Source organism: Ixodes scapularis, unplaced genomic scaffold (assembly GCF_016920785.2).
Source record: "Ixodes scapularis isolate PalLabHiFi unplaced genomic scaffold, ASM1692078v2 PGA_scaffold2__306_contigs__length_199485367, whole genome shotgun sequence".
In the NCBI taxonomy this organism is placed as follows: Eukaryota; Metazoa; Arthropoda; class Arachnida; order Ixodida; family Ixodidae; genus Ixodes; species Ixodes scapularis.
In genome coordinates this window covers 136,613,643-136,633,197 of record NW_024609857.1, presented here as the reverse complement: position 1 = coordinate 136,633,197, position 19,555 = coordinate 136,613,643, and the positions used below count along the sequence as shown (strand labels likewise).

General features: G+C 42.3%; 1 protein-coding gene across 1 annotated transcript in view; it reads left to right on the top strand.

The window, feature by feature from the left end:
* LOC120849994 (piggyBac transposable element-derived protein 3-like) overlaps positions 1-19,555 on the top strand; it is an 89,552-nt gene that overhangs the window by 61,938 nt on the left and 8,059 nt on the right. The window lies entirely within an intron of this gene.

Below are 19,555 nucleotides of genomic sequence, written 5' to 3'. Positions count from 1 at the left end.
AATGACGTCTGTTGTTTCGGCAAATGTTCCAAAGCCTCCCTTCCGAACCTTCGAGAGAGTCTCTGTCGAGCGATGGTGTTGCGGACTGTCTCTGTAAGGGCACCGTGATTCGGGCACGGCCTGACCGGGGTTAGAAACATAACGCTGTTCTATCATCGCGGAACTCCTCATAAACAAAAAAGGCCTAGTGGCTTGTTCTTTTGACGCTGTTCGATATGTCCCCTGTGCTTGTACCGTAGGCTGCGCCTAAACTGAAGCGAAAACAAGGTATAGGCGCCGTCTTTAATATTTGCACTCATTCGCAGAGGTTTAAATATTTGCCTGTCTTTTTCCTACGCAAAAATTCCCACTTGAGGAAAGCCCCAACGCTCACGCCCTTTGTCCCAGTTTCAAAAAACGCCGTCTCCGAAAAACGCCATTACCGTCAATTTATAAACAAAAAGAGACGCAAAAGCTGCGTGCGTTACTTTTTATCGGTATTGGTAACGGTAACACGGTTACTTTATATTGAAGTAACGTACGTCGGTAACGCGTTCTTTTATTTTGCAAATAACGAGTAACGTATTTCGTTAATTTTTTTTGGTAACAACACTGCTTTTAAGGCAAGATCTGTCGGGCTTTCGATGGCACGGCAGACGCTAATCTCAAAGGCTCGCTGAGGTTGCATATTTTGTAAATTCAACCGGGTGCTTCGAAATTGCTTCTCCGTAGCAGAAGTGCGTCGTGGAACTGTGTTTTTGGATGACGTTCATAATCAAACATTTGTGTTGGTACGGATCACAGTGTGCCAGTTTGCCTATCGTGTGTTTCTTTACAATTGTAAATCAGTCTCTCATGTTTGAGTCGTACCTCAAACAAATGAAAATGTAAATCTGCCAATACAAATACGTCTATCAGCGCAGACTGAAAAGCCTCATATTGTATGTCGACCAGCAGCGTATGTTAATTTATTATTAAAACGGAGGATCACCTGCAGCGCGTAAAATGCATTATTTTAAGGAGAAGGTCTGCGAATACTTGTAATGTGAATATATTTAAATTTTTTTATGTAGCTTATTTTATTCTATTCCAGCCCGAACCAAAAACATTTTGCCACAAGAGATAGCAGTGGCTACTTTGAATTGATGGTCTACTCTTTCTGAGAACTAAAGTGGACATTGAGTGTAATGTTCCCTAGTGATAAAAGTGTTACCATTTTGAAAGGAATAAAATAACTCTCAGGACTTGGGTTCTTCATTGTGCGAGATATTCTTTACTAATGTAACTTTCCTATTTGCGACACTTCGCTTAAACATATAATAATTCAGCAAACATCTGGCGCAACGACCTTGCACTGATTCCCAGACGGTCGTTGACAAGAGACGCGAGTGCTAAGTAAAAAAAAACAAAGATTGCTTAAGCTCTACTGGGAAACGAGGGACGTCCAAGTGCAGAAATGGCCTGATCTAGAATGCTTAGAATAAACGCCAAATAAGATTGCTTTATTCTTTGAGGTTTACACGCTACTAGAAAGAAGCAGCGGTACTGCACGGAATTTTATAATGAGACCTGCGGAATTCGTCGACGACCACCAAAACGCCCATTCGCCATGGCTGTGCCGGTCAAGTCGGTGTGCTTAATTAGCTTGGAATCAGAATCATCAGTCCGTGATCTGTTTCCGGGATAATTGAGGGGTCCGAAGTTTATTTTCCTCACACTATGACAATTAATAATCAAGAATTTATGTGCTTGTTTAAGCTTTTATTTTTGTAAGTGCCGGCATAATTACCCTATTTTGTTTTACAATCCCCTCAGCAGAACACCGTGCTTGGTCCCTGTTGTTCTGTTGTACCTCTTGCGAGTCTTAATCTTAAACACACCTCCGCTCAGCAATAAACAGCTTAACGTAGCGTTGCTTGAGAAGGACAGCCTTGAGATCTATTTAAGTCTAAACTTCTGGCGTGAAGTCGTCGTTTGCTGCTAATCCGCAACCTTTCATTTCACAAGTGGAACATAATATTTTCTATTAGAAAAAAAAAATACACAATTTACTATAACAGGACGGTTTTCTAAACATGGGGCCTTGACTCAGTCAATACAACTCATTGTGCTAGCGCTGAGGCAATTTGATCGTCCGATTTCCTTTGAGTCAACGCTTACACTGTGCAACTTGGAACAAAGCTTGTTAATCGGACGCTCGGATTACGGCACGTCTTTTTTCTTAATAATAAAAAAAAAGAATGAATCACAGATGATTAGACCTTTCCGATCGTGTTTCTTTATCAGCACCCCTATTTTCAGGAACAATTCCATATTCACTTATCTTTGACAATCTTACACGAGTTTTTGACTATCCACTCGTCTTCAACACAAACAATTGGTGATCGTTCAGAGTGATCACCAATTTGTTCTAAAAAGTTATCAACCACCAACATTTTGTAGCACGAATACAAACCCCACGCAATATAATGAAGAGTATTTTTGTTTCTCATGATGGCGTACTGCTGAAGTAAGGTATGATACGCTGATCTATTTAGAGAATATGACGTCGTTAGCCAAGAGACTCATCTGCATGTTCGATCACATTCGGAGTGCCCAGGCTGGCGATCGAAAGGTCAGGTGATCGATTCTTGTGCAGGTAGGATTCTATGGCCCACTTTTTAAATGCGCGGAAATCAGAGGATTTCGACACAGGTAGCCGAAGCCCAGCCGTATCCACGAAAAAAAAAAGTCTTGGGTTGGCTTTGTTTGATTTGCTAAGGCCTGCTGTGTATTGGTTTAGGATGCCATTCAGATACCTTTCTTGAAAACTTTGTAAACTTAGTTCTACTTGTGTAAATTAGAGTTCATTATTTTTGTGCTTTATTCCTTACATTTATAAAAATGGCTACGCGTCTGACTTTTAGGTAAACACGGGCTATATAGATGGCAGGATCTACAGTGTTACCGGAAACGCGGTCTGCGTTATGATACTGTGTACGTGAAATTGCGTACTCACTCTCAGCCCGGCCGCAGCCAACGCTACGCACAGATGGAGCCAACCAAGCAGCGTTAAAAAGTGCATCGTCATGATGCGCGTCTGTTTTGTGCGCTTGCTATGACCGGCTAACCAATCACGCACACGGAAAAGCGCAGATCCATTGCACATTGACTTTGGCTGATTGGTTTTGCCGGGATATTAAACGGATAAAGATGACGAGCGTCAAGACGACGCACTTTTGGCGGTTACGAGACTTTCATGCAAATGTCCCTAAAGTGCTCAGTGACGTTTGTTGTTCTTCGTTTCACCGACACTCTCTAATCCAAGGGCAACGTTTAATTAGATTTGTGGGAAAAAAAGTGAGCTGATAACTTTTATTTGCTCAAGAAAATTCCGAAGATAAGTAAGTGCTTTTAATGAATTACGTAAACAAAAATGAAGTCGTTACTTTGTCACCCAGGAAATGGTAACGATGTGGCACGGTCGAACGTATGACGTTAGAGAGGTTTAGCAAATCGTTCCGTTACCGCCTATAACGGTACCCGATAAGGGCACGATGCGTGCGCAAGTATGTCGGCGGAGTCTTGGGTCTAGTTATCGGAGTCAACGGAACCATCCACTAAAACTCCCCATTGGCTCGAATTCTATTAAAAATGTGCGGGGTTGCCTTTGATAAAAGATTTATTTTTCTCAGTAGCAATAAAGCGCGATGGGCTCAAACGTAACTTATTTGTGCCGTAGAACCGAAAATTGAGTTCTGTTAAGTTGAGATCTGTTAAGTTCGGTTAAATTGAGATCTGTTAAGAAGTACACAGCCCTCAGGATGGATGAATGGATGTTAATGGCTTTTCACTTCGTAACGGGCGGAAGCTTGCGCCATCTAGCCTAAGTCTAAAAAGACAAACATATGATTGCTCCCACCCTTCTAAGCCAATTTTATCTCCTTTACTATCACCAGAATGACCTTTGGGAGACCGGGAAAAAAACAAAAGAACAAAAAAAAACAACTAAAAAGTTGAGTTGAGTTGAGAAAACGTCTTTATTTAATGCCATACATAGCTACTCTTGCTTTAAAGCATCCGCAGCGGCACAAAAAAAAAAATATTCACACAGTCGCGCTTGAGAGCGGCCGACGGCCGTTTCACCATGGGGCGCTGCAAACCGTCGCCAAACGCTCCAAACCGCGACCGTGTAATGGGATCATTGAAGGGAGTTCGCAGTCCCCGATGGCCATCGGGCAGCCCGCGTAGAAGCTGAAAAGCTGATTCCACACGAGCCGCACTGTAGGCGGCGGCTTGTCTTGTGGGATCACCCAGTCCTCAATTGGGTTGGTCTGCTATCGGGATGTCAGCCAAGGCCTCGAAGCGAGCCGCAGCGTGCTCGTGGCACTCCCAGGTAACGTGCTGCGTCGTCGCAAGGGTGTGGCATGTTGTACAGTAGCCCTGCTGCGGGTCATCTTGAAATATGCGGTTGCGCAGGGCCGGCAGCATAAGGACGTTCGTGGCGGTACGGCGGACGAGAGTCTGGGCCTTGCGGCTCACTCCTGCTGGCATAGGGGGTATCATTCTGTTGTGCCTGTTGAAAAGGGAGGCCGGAGTCCTCAGGTTGCGGAGTATTTTCTTTTGCTCCAGCTAGGCGAGCGGGGCTCTCTCAGTGAGGTTCGGCTGACTGTCGTCGGGCCGCGAAGAATCGAAATGGGGCCCGTTGTAGATGGTGGGTACGATTGGCGCGGAAGGTTTGCTCAGTGCTGCACGCGCCTCGTTATGGGACCATTCGTTTCCCGGACCACCCGAGTGGGTGGGTACCCAGGCGACACGGAGTTGAGTGTGGTGATAGGTATACAGGTGGGACGCTATGCCGTAGATTTTGTGCACGCGGTCGCTGGTCGACTTGGATGCGTGGCGGCACTCCGAGTAGGCCATTTGCGAGTCTGTGTAGATGGTGATGTTTGTAGTTGATGTTTCTGAGTGGTTGTGTTCAGCATGCTGGGGCGGCATGTACCAAGGCTTCTAACTCGGCGCCCTTAATGCCCGCTTTTGTGGGGAGCTGCTGGGACCACACATCGGGGTGGGTAATGTTAACCCACGCAGCCGACGTTGGGGATGCTCCCATGGGCAGGAACGAGGCCGCTAGCAGCGTCCATGTATAATAAACGACGTGTCGCCGTGGGTCCAGGGCGGCAACGCGCCACTCGTGCACCCTGGCAAGATATGCTCGTCGCTCTGGATGGTCGGCGTCCATGCGTCGTGGCAAGAGAGCTTCAGCTGTTAAGGTGACGTGCCTTTCCCAGGGTGGTGCTGGCAGCGGCGGAGGCTTTGGTGTGGACGATGGCAGGCGCCCGATCTCTTGGAGAATGGCCTGGCCTGCCTTGATACCCAACAACCGAGTGAGCTGTGCAGACATGAGTTGTTCAGCTACATCCTCAAGGTTGTTGAGATTTCCATGAGCGTATAGGTCCGGTAGCCAGGTGTGCTTGGGAAGGCCCGTGATAAGCCGTATCGCTTCCTTGTTAAGGTTCTCGACGATGTCGCATTGGCGCTGTGTCAGGTAGTCATCACCCCCCGCATTTTCCCCCCGACGAGGGAGTCGCCAATTTTCGCACTGGTCAAACTTTGTCGGCGTTACTCTAGTACCGTACCCACTGGGGGACAGGGTTGGGACTTTGGGCCGGAGCCATGCGGGAGGGAGTCCGAATTTTCTTCCGTCACGCCTGTCCGCAGCTCTGCTAGTTAGTTCTCCACCAAAGCTGCCAATGTTTTCCACATTTAAAGAGGCTGTGTAAAGATCTGCTTTCAGCCGATACATCTTTGAAATAATTCCCGAAGTTTATGACCTATAAAACACATGCTAGGATTTCTCTTCACGCGTGCTGCGTTCCAGGCATCGTTAGGGTTAGACTATTCTCGTCAGTGCAGCAACTATGGACACGATTCACTGCACGAATGCTCGTTGAGGCATTGATAGTCGCGAGCCCAAGTCGAGTGCCTCCGCGGTGGTCGATGCTAATGTATAAGCCGATTATGGCTATCCTTACCATGGGGTAATCCCCCTGACAACGTTATTAATCACTGAGAAAAATAAACCGAAAAAAATTAATATTTTATCTATAAAATTAAACTGCGAAAGAAGAGCTTCTAGGTCTATGGAGTTTTGTGTGAGTATGTTTGGGTCACACTAATGCCAGTAAGCTTGTGTAAAATGACAAATATTGAAATGCGGTACCGCTTCGAGGCTCCTCTGAGTTATCATCGAGTTCCTAAGGAAATTAGTCTTGTACTTAAGGGCGCTTTGTACGTGAAGCAACTTGAATTCAGACTTCACTGACGTATTCTATTGTTCAAAGCATTAAGCTTATCCAATATTAAAAAAAAACAAAAAACTTTTATTTCTTTTAAACTTTCATTAGCCGTTCGTAGTGACTTGAACAAAGATGTGATTGCAAAACATTGAGTAACATATGGCGTCCCGAAGAAAAACACTACCGAACCTTCACAAACATTTATCTAGCTTGTCTTTGTTATAAGGGCTTTGTCGCACGACGCGAGCCAAATCGTTCTTGTGAAAACTATTCATCGCACAAAAAAGGTTAGTGTAATGTTAGTCAGTGCCAAAGGGTAAATTTCGGAATGAAGGGCAGTGTTTGATTTATTTAGGTTGATAAAAAGTCTTAGTAAATAATTTTGGAATTAATAAATTTAAAGTTATAAATTCACTTAGAAAATGCGGCCATTATAAAAAAAGTATTAAGTACACACACATTCTAAAAATACAAGGTTCGCGCAGCATTTTACGGCGCTCAGAAAACACGCTCAATTTGAAAGAGGGCTTTGAAAAACAGTTGGCGAGGAGGCGGCTTAGGAGGAAATACGAATATGAAACTAAGCTAGGGGCACCACGAGTTTCTACATCATACGATTAAGCAACACCGCTGTACAGCCTCTGTCGGTTCTAGAAAATGTCTCTTTGGAGCCGATGTTGTACGCTAAGCCCCATAACCAAGAGCAGCTAGCTCAATTTGAGCGAAGGTTTGTTGCATCTTTTCTTCCAAGGAGGTCACATGTTTCTCGACATTTTGCTATCGATGTTAGTTCAAGTCGCTGGAAAGGGTGAATGGGAGTTTAAAAGAAATAAAAGGGTGGTTTTGCTTTTATATTGTCACGGGTGGTGACCAAAAGAACAATAAATAAACAGAAAGAAATAAACGTTTAATGTTGCGAACTTGTGCCAAAACTAAAAGGGGTACAAAGATAATAACAGAGCGTCGCGGGCGTCGAAGAAGAGTCGAACGCTGGGGCGAAACTGACTCCGCTCGCCTTGCGGAATCCCCCTTATGTACCCTCGTGGGTTTCTGGATCGTTGAGCGTAGAAGGTTCGGCGCGGAGAAACATTCTAACCTCGAATCAGCAAGACGGTTCTCGAATTCACCAGAACATCAAATTACACTGTCAACAAAAATGTGCAGCCGCGGCCAGGAATCGAACCCTGGCCTTCTGCGTGGGAGGCAAACGCGATAACCGTTAGACCACGCGCGCGCTACCTGCTTGGCCAGCTGCGCGCGCGGAAATATATTGACGTGCCAATCTGGCACATTTACAAAAATCAGCTGCCATTCTGCAAAATTAGGAAAATAACAATAATGGCTAAGCATATTTTTTTATGAATTTGTAAAATGCTATTAAACATGCTCATTTTTGTACTGTTTGCGCCATTGCATATAAAGCAGTTTATTAATAAATAATTTGTGAATGAGTCTCTAAAACGTGTTTACTTGACGTGTTCCGTAACTGTTCTAAGCTGCTTAATTTCTTTTATTTAAATCTTTTTCTGGGTGATTCGAAAGAAAATTAGCTACAACTTTTGTGATACTGCTGAATGCTCGACCCAAGAACATAAAATTTCACACAAATATGAAAAAATTACCCGGATCGCCGTTGTTTGATCTAACGTGTAAACACCCCTCAGTTAATATTTCTTTGTTTTTTTTTTTGTTTATTTATTAATACTGTTCACCCCTTTTTCAGGGCGGTTACAGGAGTGGAAGAAAATGACATACCAATACATTTCACAATGTATAAGAAAGTATACAGTAAAACCACGCGGATACAAGCACACAAGTTTTGACACACTTTCTGAAAATGTTTGAAATGTAAATACAAAACACACTCAGAGCACCAAACAGCTTCGCTTCTCCAGCGTTTCCTCAAAGGCAGCAATATTTTCTATATTTACAGTATCTTCTGGTAGATCGTTCCATTGCTTAACAGTTCTAATAAAAAACGAGTACTTAATAATGTCATTGTTTACCCGTTGTATTCCAAAGGCCTTGCTATGCACACCCCGCAATGGCCGGGTCGAGCGTGGCAGCAAGTAACGGGAGGTTTCAATGTTCAGCTTGTTTCGAGAGAGCTTAAAAAGAAGTGTAAGTCTGGCAATTTCTCTGCGACTTGACAATAAAGGGAGGTTTAGTTCTTTGAGCATTGAAGCCACCGAGTCAGTTCGACCATACCTCGAAGAGATAAAGCGGGCTGCCAATCTTTGTATTTTTTCTAACTTATCAATTTGGTTCTTCCTATACGGTACCCATTCAGCACAGGCGTATTCCAGGGTTGGCCTTACCAGGGTTGTGTATGCGGATAATTTTACATTAAACGGAGCATGCGTTAGATTGCGCTTCAAGAACCACAACTTTTTTATAGCCTTACGATACAAACTATCTACGTGCAGTTTCCATCTTAAATCTGAGGCTATCGTTACGCCTAAGTACTTTAAATGATCAGCAACTGTTAAAGACACATCTCCTGTTTTATAATTGTAAGTAAGAATGTCGTTTTTTGTTTGTTATTCTGAGAAATACAGTATTTTCCGGGTTCAGCTTCATTCCCTATTTTTGAGACCAGTTATTTACTGAGGCGAGCGACAACTTTAAGTTTTCTTGGTCTACAGGGCTACGAACTTTAGTGTAGAGCAGGCAGTCGTCTGCGAATAACCTAAGTGTAATATTGGAGCTTAATGTTTCCGCCAAATCGTTGACGTAGCATAAAAATAACACTGGTCCCAAAACTGACCCTTGGGGGACTCCCGATGGCACCCTACAGACAGACGACGCAACACCATCAATAACTGTTTCCTATTTCTAAGGTATGCGCTAATCCACTGAGTGACGTGATCATTAACTCTGTAGCTAGTTAGGCTTCTTATAAGTCCTTCATGAGATACCCGATCGAATGCTTTTTATAAGTCTAAACAAATCTCGTCCATTTGTCCTCTTTCGTTTGACGAGAACGAAAAATCATAAAACGTTTCAAGCAACCGCGTTACTGTGGACAACCCTCGTCGAAATCCATGTTGGTTTTTATAAAAAAACAACTTTTGAACTTTCAAGATAGTCGTAAAGGCTTCTGGAAATTATGTGCTCAAAAAGTTTACAGAAAGTGCATGTTAATGAAATAGGTCTGTAGTTTGTTACATTATGCTTATCTCCCGATTTGTGAACTGGAACAACTCTGGCACACAACCAATCCCTCGGAACGCTATGCTGTTCTAAAGAGACCCGAAATATAATTATTTAGAAATCCACTCTGCATATCGTTTTAAAAATTTATTGGGGATATTGTCTGGTCCAGGTGACTTTTTGGAATCAATATTTAGTAATAGTGAAGATACTCCTTGTATATCTATATATTATATAGATTGCTATTTCTATTTCCATGCCATTTACACAATACATTATATTAAGTCAGTCTGTTGAAAACTATCGTAACAAAAAATGTAAACAAAGAAACGTTAATTCAATTATCCATGCTACAGAAAACACTTCATAAAGGTACAGATCTTGTAAGCGTGTATACACGACTGTATTAGAGTTATAAACACGAGCAGCGGAAACTCCGCTGCACTTCGTTTCCGCAGATATCCATCCGTGGACACATCTCGCGATCGAATTTAACGCTGCAAGCGAAAAATTCTGGTCTTATCAGGTTACATACAGGGCGTAAGCCTAGAGCGAGCAGCTGCAGCTCCAGGTGCTGATGCGGCGATCGTTCTTCAATGAAATCGGATTTGGTTCCACGCGTGGCCCGAACGGCGTTCGCAAAACTCTCCGCAGCGTGGCGCGACTTGTTGCGATTCGAGGGGACGCCAGTCGCGCATGTAAACGACTTCCGTTATTTGCATAAGAGAACACGACGCGAAGAAATCTCACTCGAACCTCGCGCTGAGCTTGGTTCGACTCGTCGGTGGGGCGCGGTTCTATAAGAGAGCAATGTTTGAAGACTGGAGACGTTCACTGTTGTTGTAATTTGGGTGTTTCCTGCGGTTGCACTCTCGAGCACGCAGGAAGGGGGGAAAGACCCGTGAGGAAATGGTGCCCACACATGAAGGAGGATACTATTTTTGTAGGTCGTGGTTGTGGTTCGGTTTCTACGCGAAATGTATTGACTTTATAAAAAAAGCAACATCAAAGAAGGATGAGGACAACGGAAGAGACGCACACAGCAAGGAAAACAAGGGCGCTGATTTACAGATCATCTGTGTTTATCTTCTACTTCTTCGCTAGAAGTAGTGCCATGGAACTAAACAAGACCCGTGAAATCTACGCACGCCACTAGGGAAAGCTGAGGAAAGAAAGATAGGGTGTGCTTAATATATTGGAGCCAAATTGTTGCTTATTCATGAAGTGTTGTCACGTTTTATAACTACAAATTCGACGTAGTTATGTGTTTATTATGTCATCACTTGTACTATGGTATTTGATAATAAAATTTTTTGTAGTAACTTAATGACTAACGAATTTCACAAAATGCATGTATAGGGGAGTCTAAGCGGAACTGGAACTCAAATCGAAATACAATAAAGAGCAGTATTTTTTCCAGAACCCTAAGTTGCACGAAACCGTATTGGATATCGAAATAAACTGATATCGCGAGAAAAAAAAATAGGACGGCCGGTGGTCGATTTATTTTACCAGAAACAGCACCGAACATAATTTAAAGTTAAAATCAGCGAAGAGGAACCCCGAAGCGTGGTCTTCAAACGCCAAGCTACTTTTTGTAGAGGTGCTTGCAACCGCGACTGTTGAAATTTATGATTCTTGTAGAAATATATCAGGACGAGGGAGGTGTCTTAACTGCTTCAGTCTTGTCCAATTCAGTTTTGGCTGGAGCGTGGTTAATCACAAAACACCTGAAGTTGGAATGGTACCGCGTCGTTCGATATGCTACGCTTATTAGCCGTGCCCTTCCTGCTGTATTTGTTTTATATATTTTTCTGTATGTAGTGAATTACCATTTTGGCCAGTTATTTAAATTGATATCACCTCTAATAGTAATTGGTGTCAATACTACAATTTCTGCATGACCCCTAAAACTAATAATTAAAAAGTGAATTAAAAGATTTTAGCTAATTCTTCAACTTACCGCGACGATTATACCCTCAACCAATGTCCGCCGAGCCTGATAAATACTGTAAAAGCAAAACATGTCGACCTCTCCCCTCTTATTTTTGAAAAAAAAAAATCTTTACGAATTAAATTTACACACCCTGTATAAAGAATAAGAAAAATAAATTAAGACAGATTTTTATTCACATTTTTTTATTAGTCGTCAGGGGTGCTGTTGGTTGTGGGGACGAACGCCTTGCATTTCTGGAAGGGGTAGGACCCGTATAAAGCACCAGTTAAGGGGACTATGTACCTGATGTGGACTGTCTAAAAATAACTATTTTCAACCGGAAGTTGCTTCTGCTGATTTTAATACAGGTGCGGAATATAGTAGACAAAATACAGTGTCTTCGTGTGCGTCAGGAAAAGAAACTTGATATAGAGGTAATGATATCATGCCATTTCTACCTTGCTGGTCATAGCAACGGAGCGAAGAGTGACCCTGTCTAAGGGTATTTTTGTAACCCTGTTTTTTTGTAAGTTTATTTTCTCCATCAATTGTATAAACATGACTTTCATACACCCTTAATAGCTTAAATTAAATAATTCCATCTTGGTGAAGAAAACACCTATACACTTATTTTATTTGACAAAATAAATGTTAGTCACTAGAATTTCAATCTAATGCCCAAATATATTAAAGGGCACGCGATTTTGACAAAAAGGTAAAAACACGAGCGCGACAATCCCGTGTCACCATAATCATCACATTTCATTTCATTTCATTTATTTACGTTGAGGACCCGTGTCCGGGTATTACACAAAGGAGGGTACGTTAAAAGTCACTTGTTTGAACACAAAAGTAAAAATCACAAAAATAAATAAAACATGGTACAAATGTTAAATTACAAATCAAATCAAACAAATCACTATACAAATTTATAACTCGTTCATTTCATAAAAAAAAAACAAAAAAAACACTGACAGGTTTACAAAACTTAGATGTGTTAATTTCTAGTACAATGTCGTTGGGTAAAGAATTCCAATCATCAATAGCAAGCGGTTGCATGGAATTTGCGAAAAACAAGGATGAATTGCGGATGAATTTGATTTTACACACATTGTCAACCCTAGCGGAAATTCGGTTTGGGACGCTAAGAAGGGCCATTTTCATCTGCGGATTGTGATAACATATTTTATGAAGAATTGCAAGTCGGGAGAACCTTCGACGAAAAGAAAGTGTTTGGAGATCAGACCGATTACGAAGTGAAGTTATACTAGTGTAGGAGGAGTAGTCGGAGTGAATGTACCTTAGTGCTCTGTTTTGAATTTTTTCTAGTTCGTTAGAGAGATAACTTTGAAATGGTGACCAAGTCGATGATCCGTATTCCATTTGGGACCGAACCATGGTTGTGCAGGCTAGCCTTTTGATTTCGGGCGAACAGAGTCTGAGGTTACGTTTTAAGTATCCAAGTGTGCGGTTAGCTTTTAGGACAACTTCGTTAACGTGGTTGTTCCATGCGAGATCGCTGGTGAGGTGAAGTCCTAGGTACTTATACGATGATCAGTGACCAATGGTAAGAAAAATTAGACGAAGTGGTTCGACGAGCGAATGTTAGTAACTTGCACTTTTCCATGTTTAGGCTCATCTGCCAATCGTTACACCACTGTTCAATCATAGTGAGGTCATTTTGAAGTATTCAATGGTCATCTGGTGTTTTGATGGTTCTGTAAATGACGCAGTCGTCGGCGAAGAGACGCACGGGGGATGATAGAAGCTTTGTTAAGTCATTGATGTATGCTAAGAATAATAATGGGCCTAGTACGGTTCCCTGTGGAACGCCTGAGGTGACAGAGGACCAGCGTGCCATTTTGTTATTGATGACTGTATAATGCGTGCGATTTTTGAGGAACTCTCTGATCCGGTCTATTATGTTTGGAGAAAGTTTAAAGTAAGATAGCTTTTTAAAGAGGCGTTGATGAGGTACTCTATCAAATGCTTTTGAGAAATCGATGAATATGGCGTCAGTTTGAAATCTGTTATCAAGACTAGAAAATAGGCCATGCGTAAAGTAAAACAGCTGGGTTTCATAGGAAAACGTTTTGCGGAACCCATGCTGGTTCGAACATAGCAAGTTATTAGATTCCAAGTAGTTAATTACGTTTGAATATATGATGTGCTCGAGGAGCTTGCAGGGTACACTGGTGATTGATATGGGGCGATAATTGGCTATTTGGTTCCGGTCCCCCGTTTTGTGAATAAGCAGTATTGTTCCCACTTTCCAGTCATCTGGTAGCCTCCCCGAACTTAATGATTGGCTAAATAGTTTGCACAAGTAATGAGCCACTGTTCGCTTTGTATTTTTCAAAATCTTTGAGTTTATCAAATCATCGCCCGCGCAAGAAGAGATTTTTAGATTTTCAATTACTTTCACAATGCCGGGATATGAAATATTGATCGGGTTCATTGGCGCATGGTCCAACGTGTTCAGGTTAGGTATGGTGTCAAGATGCTCTTGTGTGAATACTGAATTAAAAATTGTGTTAAGCTTTTGTGCACTCTCTTCGTTCTCAAATTTCACACCGTCGTCATCAACGAACGCCAATGCGTTCGCACGTGTCGGGTTCAGGGTGTCGAACCGGAACCGAACCGAACCGAAAACCGGAACAAAACCGATATTTTTAGCCGAACCGGAACTGAACCGAACCGAAATCTTCGCCGCCATCTTGGAACTGAACCGGAACCAAACCGAAAAATATAACGGTAACCGGTTCAAAACGGTTCAAGGTAATATTTCTTTTTTTCTCTTTTTTTTTAGAATCACAAAATGAACATATGGGAATAAAAAATTGGCGGCTGTATTTATATGTATTGATCGAATCGTCATATACAGAATTGCAATGAATGATAAATTGTAGGTTTTCGTGGCATCTTTGTATTGTCACTATGATTAACCATGTGTCACGTGGTCACGTGGCGTCATGGTGTCACTACTCGTTGTCAAGTAATGTCACGTGGCCTTGTGACGTCACGTGACTCACTGCGTCAACTTGATTTAATTTAAGGAAGTCATTAGATGTATTAACCTTGTTGACAGCATGACGTAACATGACATAACGATTTTGCACCGAGAGTCACGTGACACCATGACGTAAGCGATTTTCATAACTCCTACTCGAGTGCTCGGGCTCATGACAATCAGCATCGCCAAACATTTGGGTAACGGCTCATGTCAATTAAATATGATAATTAATAGCCGAACTCTAACAATATCTGAAGCTCAGCACAAGCTTTTGCTTTCCAAACCCTATCCGCCTAGGGCATGACTGTGATGAACACTGGCGGCATATAATTGGCGTCAGATCACGTGGCCGCTTGTTAAATTGCGACTTGGGGAGATATCGACAGCTGTCTCTGTCCTTTATTTTTTGTGCATCTGTTATTAAGGAAAACTAATGAATGTTTCCGCAAGCTATCAGCGTCAGGGGTTATTTCTTAACACTATTTATTGAAAGTACAAAAAAAAAAAAGCTGCAAGACCAGTTTTACATTATTGAGGCACCGAAACATTTTTTTGTTGTCGCTGAACTGCATCTGAAAGATGTCTCTGAGAATAGAAGTTCTTAAATGACTAAATGCGACTTAATATTATGACGTCACGTAGAACACGTGTTTACGGAAGGAATACATAAAAAAAGAGATATTTTAGTGACCTCAGAGGAACAGCCTAACGTTGGCAGTCGCTGTAAGTCTCACACGAGCCTCGTTTTCAAGTTATTGCCTAAGTTTCGACCCCCCTCTGAATTTTGCTGAACTTAGCTATAAAAATATTTGTATAAATTACTAAATACTACTCAGGATCACTCTCTAACGTTAATAACTGATTGAACTTGGCTTTGATCTTTTTTTTTTTCTAGGCAATGGCAGTCGCCAAAAAATTAGAGAAATATGAGCATCGTTCATCCCCTCAACTCGGAGCCAGAAGCGGCCACGTGGCCTGGTGCCTGTCTTATGCCGCCAACGATAATCATACCCCCGCGCTGGGGTTTTAAAGGAAGAAAACGCGTGCTGGAGCTCCAGGTATTGTTAGAGTTCGACTATTCTCATCACCGCAGTGATGAGAATAGTCGAACTTCGGTAGTGGCACACGCAGTGATGAGAATAGTCGAACTTGGGTAGTTGCACACGCAGTGATGAGAATAATCGAACTTGGGTAGTGGCACAAGAGCCACTACCCAAGTGTCCGCCGAGGCATTGATTGTTACGATCCGATGTACGGTGCTCACGCAGTTCTCCTGTCCAATCTATGAGCCGCGCTCGACTGTCGACAGGCGGGTGGTTTTGATCCCACAATTACGATATCAATCTTTGGGAAGGCAAGATTAAAAGAAATAGTCTCGTTTAATACTCGCCATTTCACCGTGACAAAGAAGCTTCTGAGTCAGTGGCGGCCTATGCGAGTACACTTGAGCCAGAGGACCAGTACGCCTCGGAAAAGTCATGAACATTCGAACCCGACATCGTTTCATGACCCCTTTAAACTTCACGGGGTGTAAAATAAAAGCAATGAAGGGTTGCGGTTAACAAGTGTCAAATAAAATTGTCGAATTAACAGACACAAAGCGAAGGAGGCAATCCCTCAGGAATACTTTCAGCCTTTCCACTCTGGTGAAGGAGGAAGACCAGAAAAGCTGTACTATGGTGGGAATCAAGTAATGGCCGGCCGCAAGTCGGCAAGTCAGAGTGGAAAGGCTGGAAAGGTTGCCGCCATCTATGAGCGACGGCGGCAACCAGGCAACCGGCAAGCCGGTTGTCTGGTTGCCGTCGTAATTTATAGATGGCGGTAGCTCTCCAGAGTTTAGTGTCATCATTTGTTTTCTGACTGACACGACACTGGGGAAACTATATCCCTTAACAGCACCGCTGTATAAAGGAGTGTGTCTGTGTGTGTGTGTGGGGGGGGGGGGGGGGGAGGGGAGGGGGAGTTTTAATAAGATTTTGTGTTGTAAAGGTTCCTCTTCCTTGTATCTTTGGCGCAGACCAAAAAGCGTGACCCCGGAAACTACTTTGTTTGCAAAAACGCTCTTGCCAAAAAGCACGTTTTTATCGTGCCAGACGCTCGCGCCGTTCCTCACGACGATGCACTAAGAATAATAATACGTGCCTGTCAAACACTTGGCTTTCACTGAGCTTGAACCTCCTGCAGCGTGCCTTTTGCACCGCCGAATTCGATTTTCTCAGCAAGAAGAAATCAGAATGACCACCAGCCTATAGTGTGATGACGTCACGTGCATACCATGCTAAACAGTTCAGCTTTCAGGTGAAATGTGATGTTCGCAACACTAGCAATAGATGTACTAATTGTAAAGTTGTGCAGTATTTATAGCAGTCTCGTGATGAGATATCGCAGCCTTGAGAAATGTTAAAGCGCGTGACTACTCTAGCATAGTGTCGTAAAGCGAGGGCCCAAAACGAGTGCAGGTAAAACCGAATAAAACATTAGCCTCCCGAGGCGGTATTTCGCGAAGTTTCGAGCTCACACTAGCTGATGAAATGTAATTTATACTACGATTTTAAGAATCTTTGTCTGTCTTTCACGCTATTTATGTAAAATCATGAATTTCCTTTCGTGCATCTTTACGCATCTCTTTTTGCAGTAAGGCGTTCTGCAAGGGATTATTTGGAAAAATTACATTAATTATCTCTCTCTTTTTGAACATTTCGTGTATTTGACTTCCAATCCATCATGTGAGCACAAAGTCTTTTTGAGCGTACCCTGCGACCCGATGTTTCACACTGCCAATCAGCAAACAAAAAAACACTTTTACGCAGACTCTACAGCTCGTGTAGTTTCGAGTATCGTCCCTCCGCGTCGGTCTCAAGCGGTTATGTGAACTTTGTAAAGTAAAATTTATTGATAAATATAAAATATATTTAATTACTAACTGAATAATTCACAACATAAATAGAAGGCCGACCACCCTAAAGTAATGCCCCCCAAATTATTTGAAAGGTGTTCTGTCAATCTTTTCCGGTGTTTTTATCCCGGACAGGCACGTTGTAAGTGATATGGGGCGGCCTTACATACATTTCTGATTTTGAAGCTAATTTAAATAACTATGTGTTCCTCACACATATAACTTCTCAAACAAACAGAAGTCTGTTGTTGCGTCTTTTATGTGGTGAACTTTACTTTCATGTGTCTGTGGGCTGGACAAATACAAAGCAAACAGGGGCGCGCGGCGGAACTATGACGATTACGCATGCAAACCGTCAGAAAGTGTACAATTAAGTAGCTGCCATGTCGAGTAGAACCTGAAATACTACTTCGGTTTACTTAACAAAAAAGAACCTTGAAGGACGCTTAAGCTTCGCCTTCGCGATAGCGTCAACGGGCCTCGTTTGCATCGCATTCTCATTTACCGCTCAAGCGTGCCTCGCGTGGCCTAGTGAAAAGCGTCTGACTCGCAACTAAAGGGTTGTGGGTTTGAATCCCGCCTAAAATTCTTATTTTTTTTTTCTTTAAGGCAAAGGAATCACTTTCGAAATTGAAATCATTTGAAACATACGGCGACCTTTAATTCGCATTACATGTCATGTTTTAATCACTCTCATTCGACGCCTGATGTCACGTATCACGTAAGCATTGTGGGTTGTTTGAAATTCTTACGCAAGGGTATGTAGCTCTGACGTCATGAACCTATCGACCAATAAGGATTATTCTGTCACGCCACCGACATCGGCTTTTGTGCGACATGAGCTCCTTAACGCTACCGTGTTAAAATCATCAATTAGCAAGGCTGGTGCTCATTTGCAAATTAAACTGTCCGGCATCTTGTCAAGAACAAACCTCAACAGCCAGGCTATGCCAGTTTATTTTCTATAAGAAAATGCTCACTTGGGCAAGCGCTATTTTGGGCCAGATTCGATCTGAGTGCGAAGGCGCGTATATATTAGAGCAGACAATTGCGATTACTTCTTGCTGCATGATTAGTCGCATGCATGCGGTGCTCAGTGTAAACAATGTTTGGTTATAACAACAGACATTTGGATTGCTACTCGGTGTTTCTATAAAAAATAGTCTGAAAGGAATTATCCTAAAACTTTTGTTACATTTCGAAATTTTCATTGCTTTTAGCTCACTTGGGTCGTTATCATATACATATATATTGTGAAGTGTATTTAAACCTTATTTAATGATATATATGGCCACGAGGCGCTCACTCGATAATTTTATGAGATGTAATAATTCCTCAGTTCAAGGACACGATTTCACTTCTAATACTGCGACACAAAGTTGTACCGATCACGGGTATTTCAGACAACCTACCACACTTCGTGACAAAATTTTTTACCGTGTAAATAGATCAGCTTGAACTTTAGAATTTTAATCAAACACGAAGAAAGGACAAGGAAATACAGTACAGTTCTAAATTAAAGGCTGATCTATTTAGAGGTATGTACCAACAAGCTCAACTCTTTAATCTTGTACTTAGGTAAAATATATTTTACTGGTAAACAAAGGGATGTTGAGTCGTATGAACACGACGTTATGTATGCTAATGTAGATCTTCTTCTACTCTTGCGTCGAAATTAAATAACTGAATATATTTTTTTTGGTGCCTAAAAACAAATGTAAATTGCACGGACGGTCGAAGAAACTATAAAGTTAATCGTTTCATGGCGTAAGTAGTGTATATTGCCAGAACAACGCGGAAAATATATTCCTAATTTAGCGGTTCAAACCGGTTCGAACCGGCTTGAACCGCTAAATTTTGTTCCCGGAACTGAACCGGAACCGAACCGAAAGCCGTGAACCCGAAACGGAACCGAACCGATAAAAATTTCGGTTCGACACCCTGGTCGGGTTTATAATTTTCCAAAAGTTGTTTGGTTGTTCGTAAGAATATTTTTCAAGTCGTGTTCGAACAACTTTAATTTTGCTTGCGCGACGGCATTTTTATATACCTTTGCATGATTTGCATATTTATCCCTAAGGCTGTTATTCGAAGGCGATGATTTTGCTTTCTTAAATAGTCGTTTTTTTGTTGTTCATACGACTAATTGCCTTAGTGAACCATGGATTGACGTTATCTGATCGAATTCCTACTCGTGGTACGTATGAATTGCGGAGTGAAGACATCATAGTTTTAAAGCGGCCCCAGTTCTTATTAATTGAATTCTGGTTAAAGGTGGACATAAAGGAACAGTAAAACGA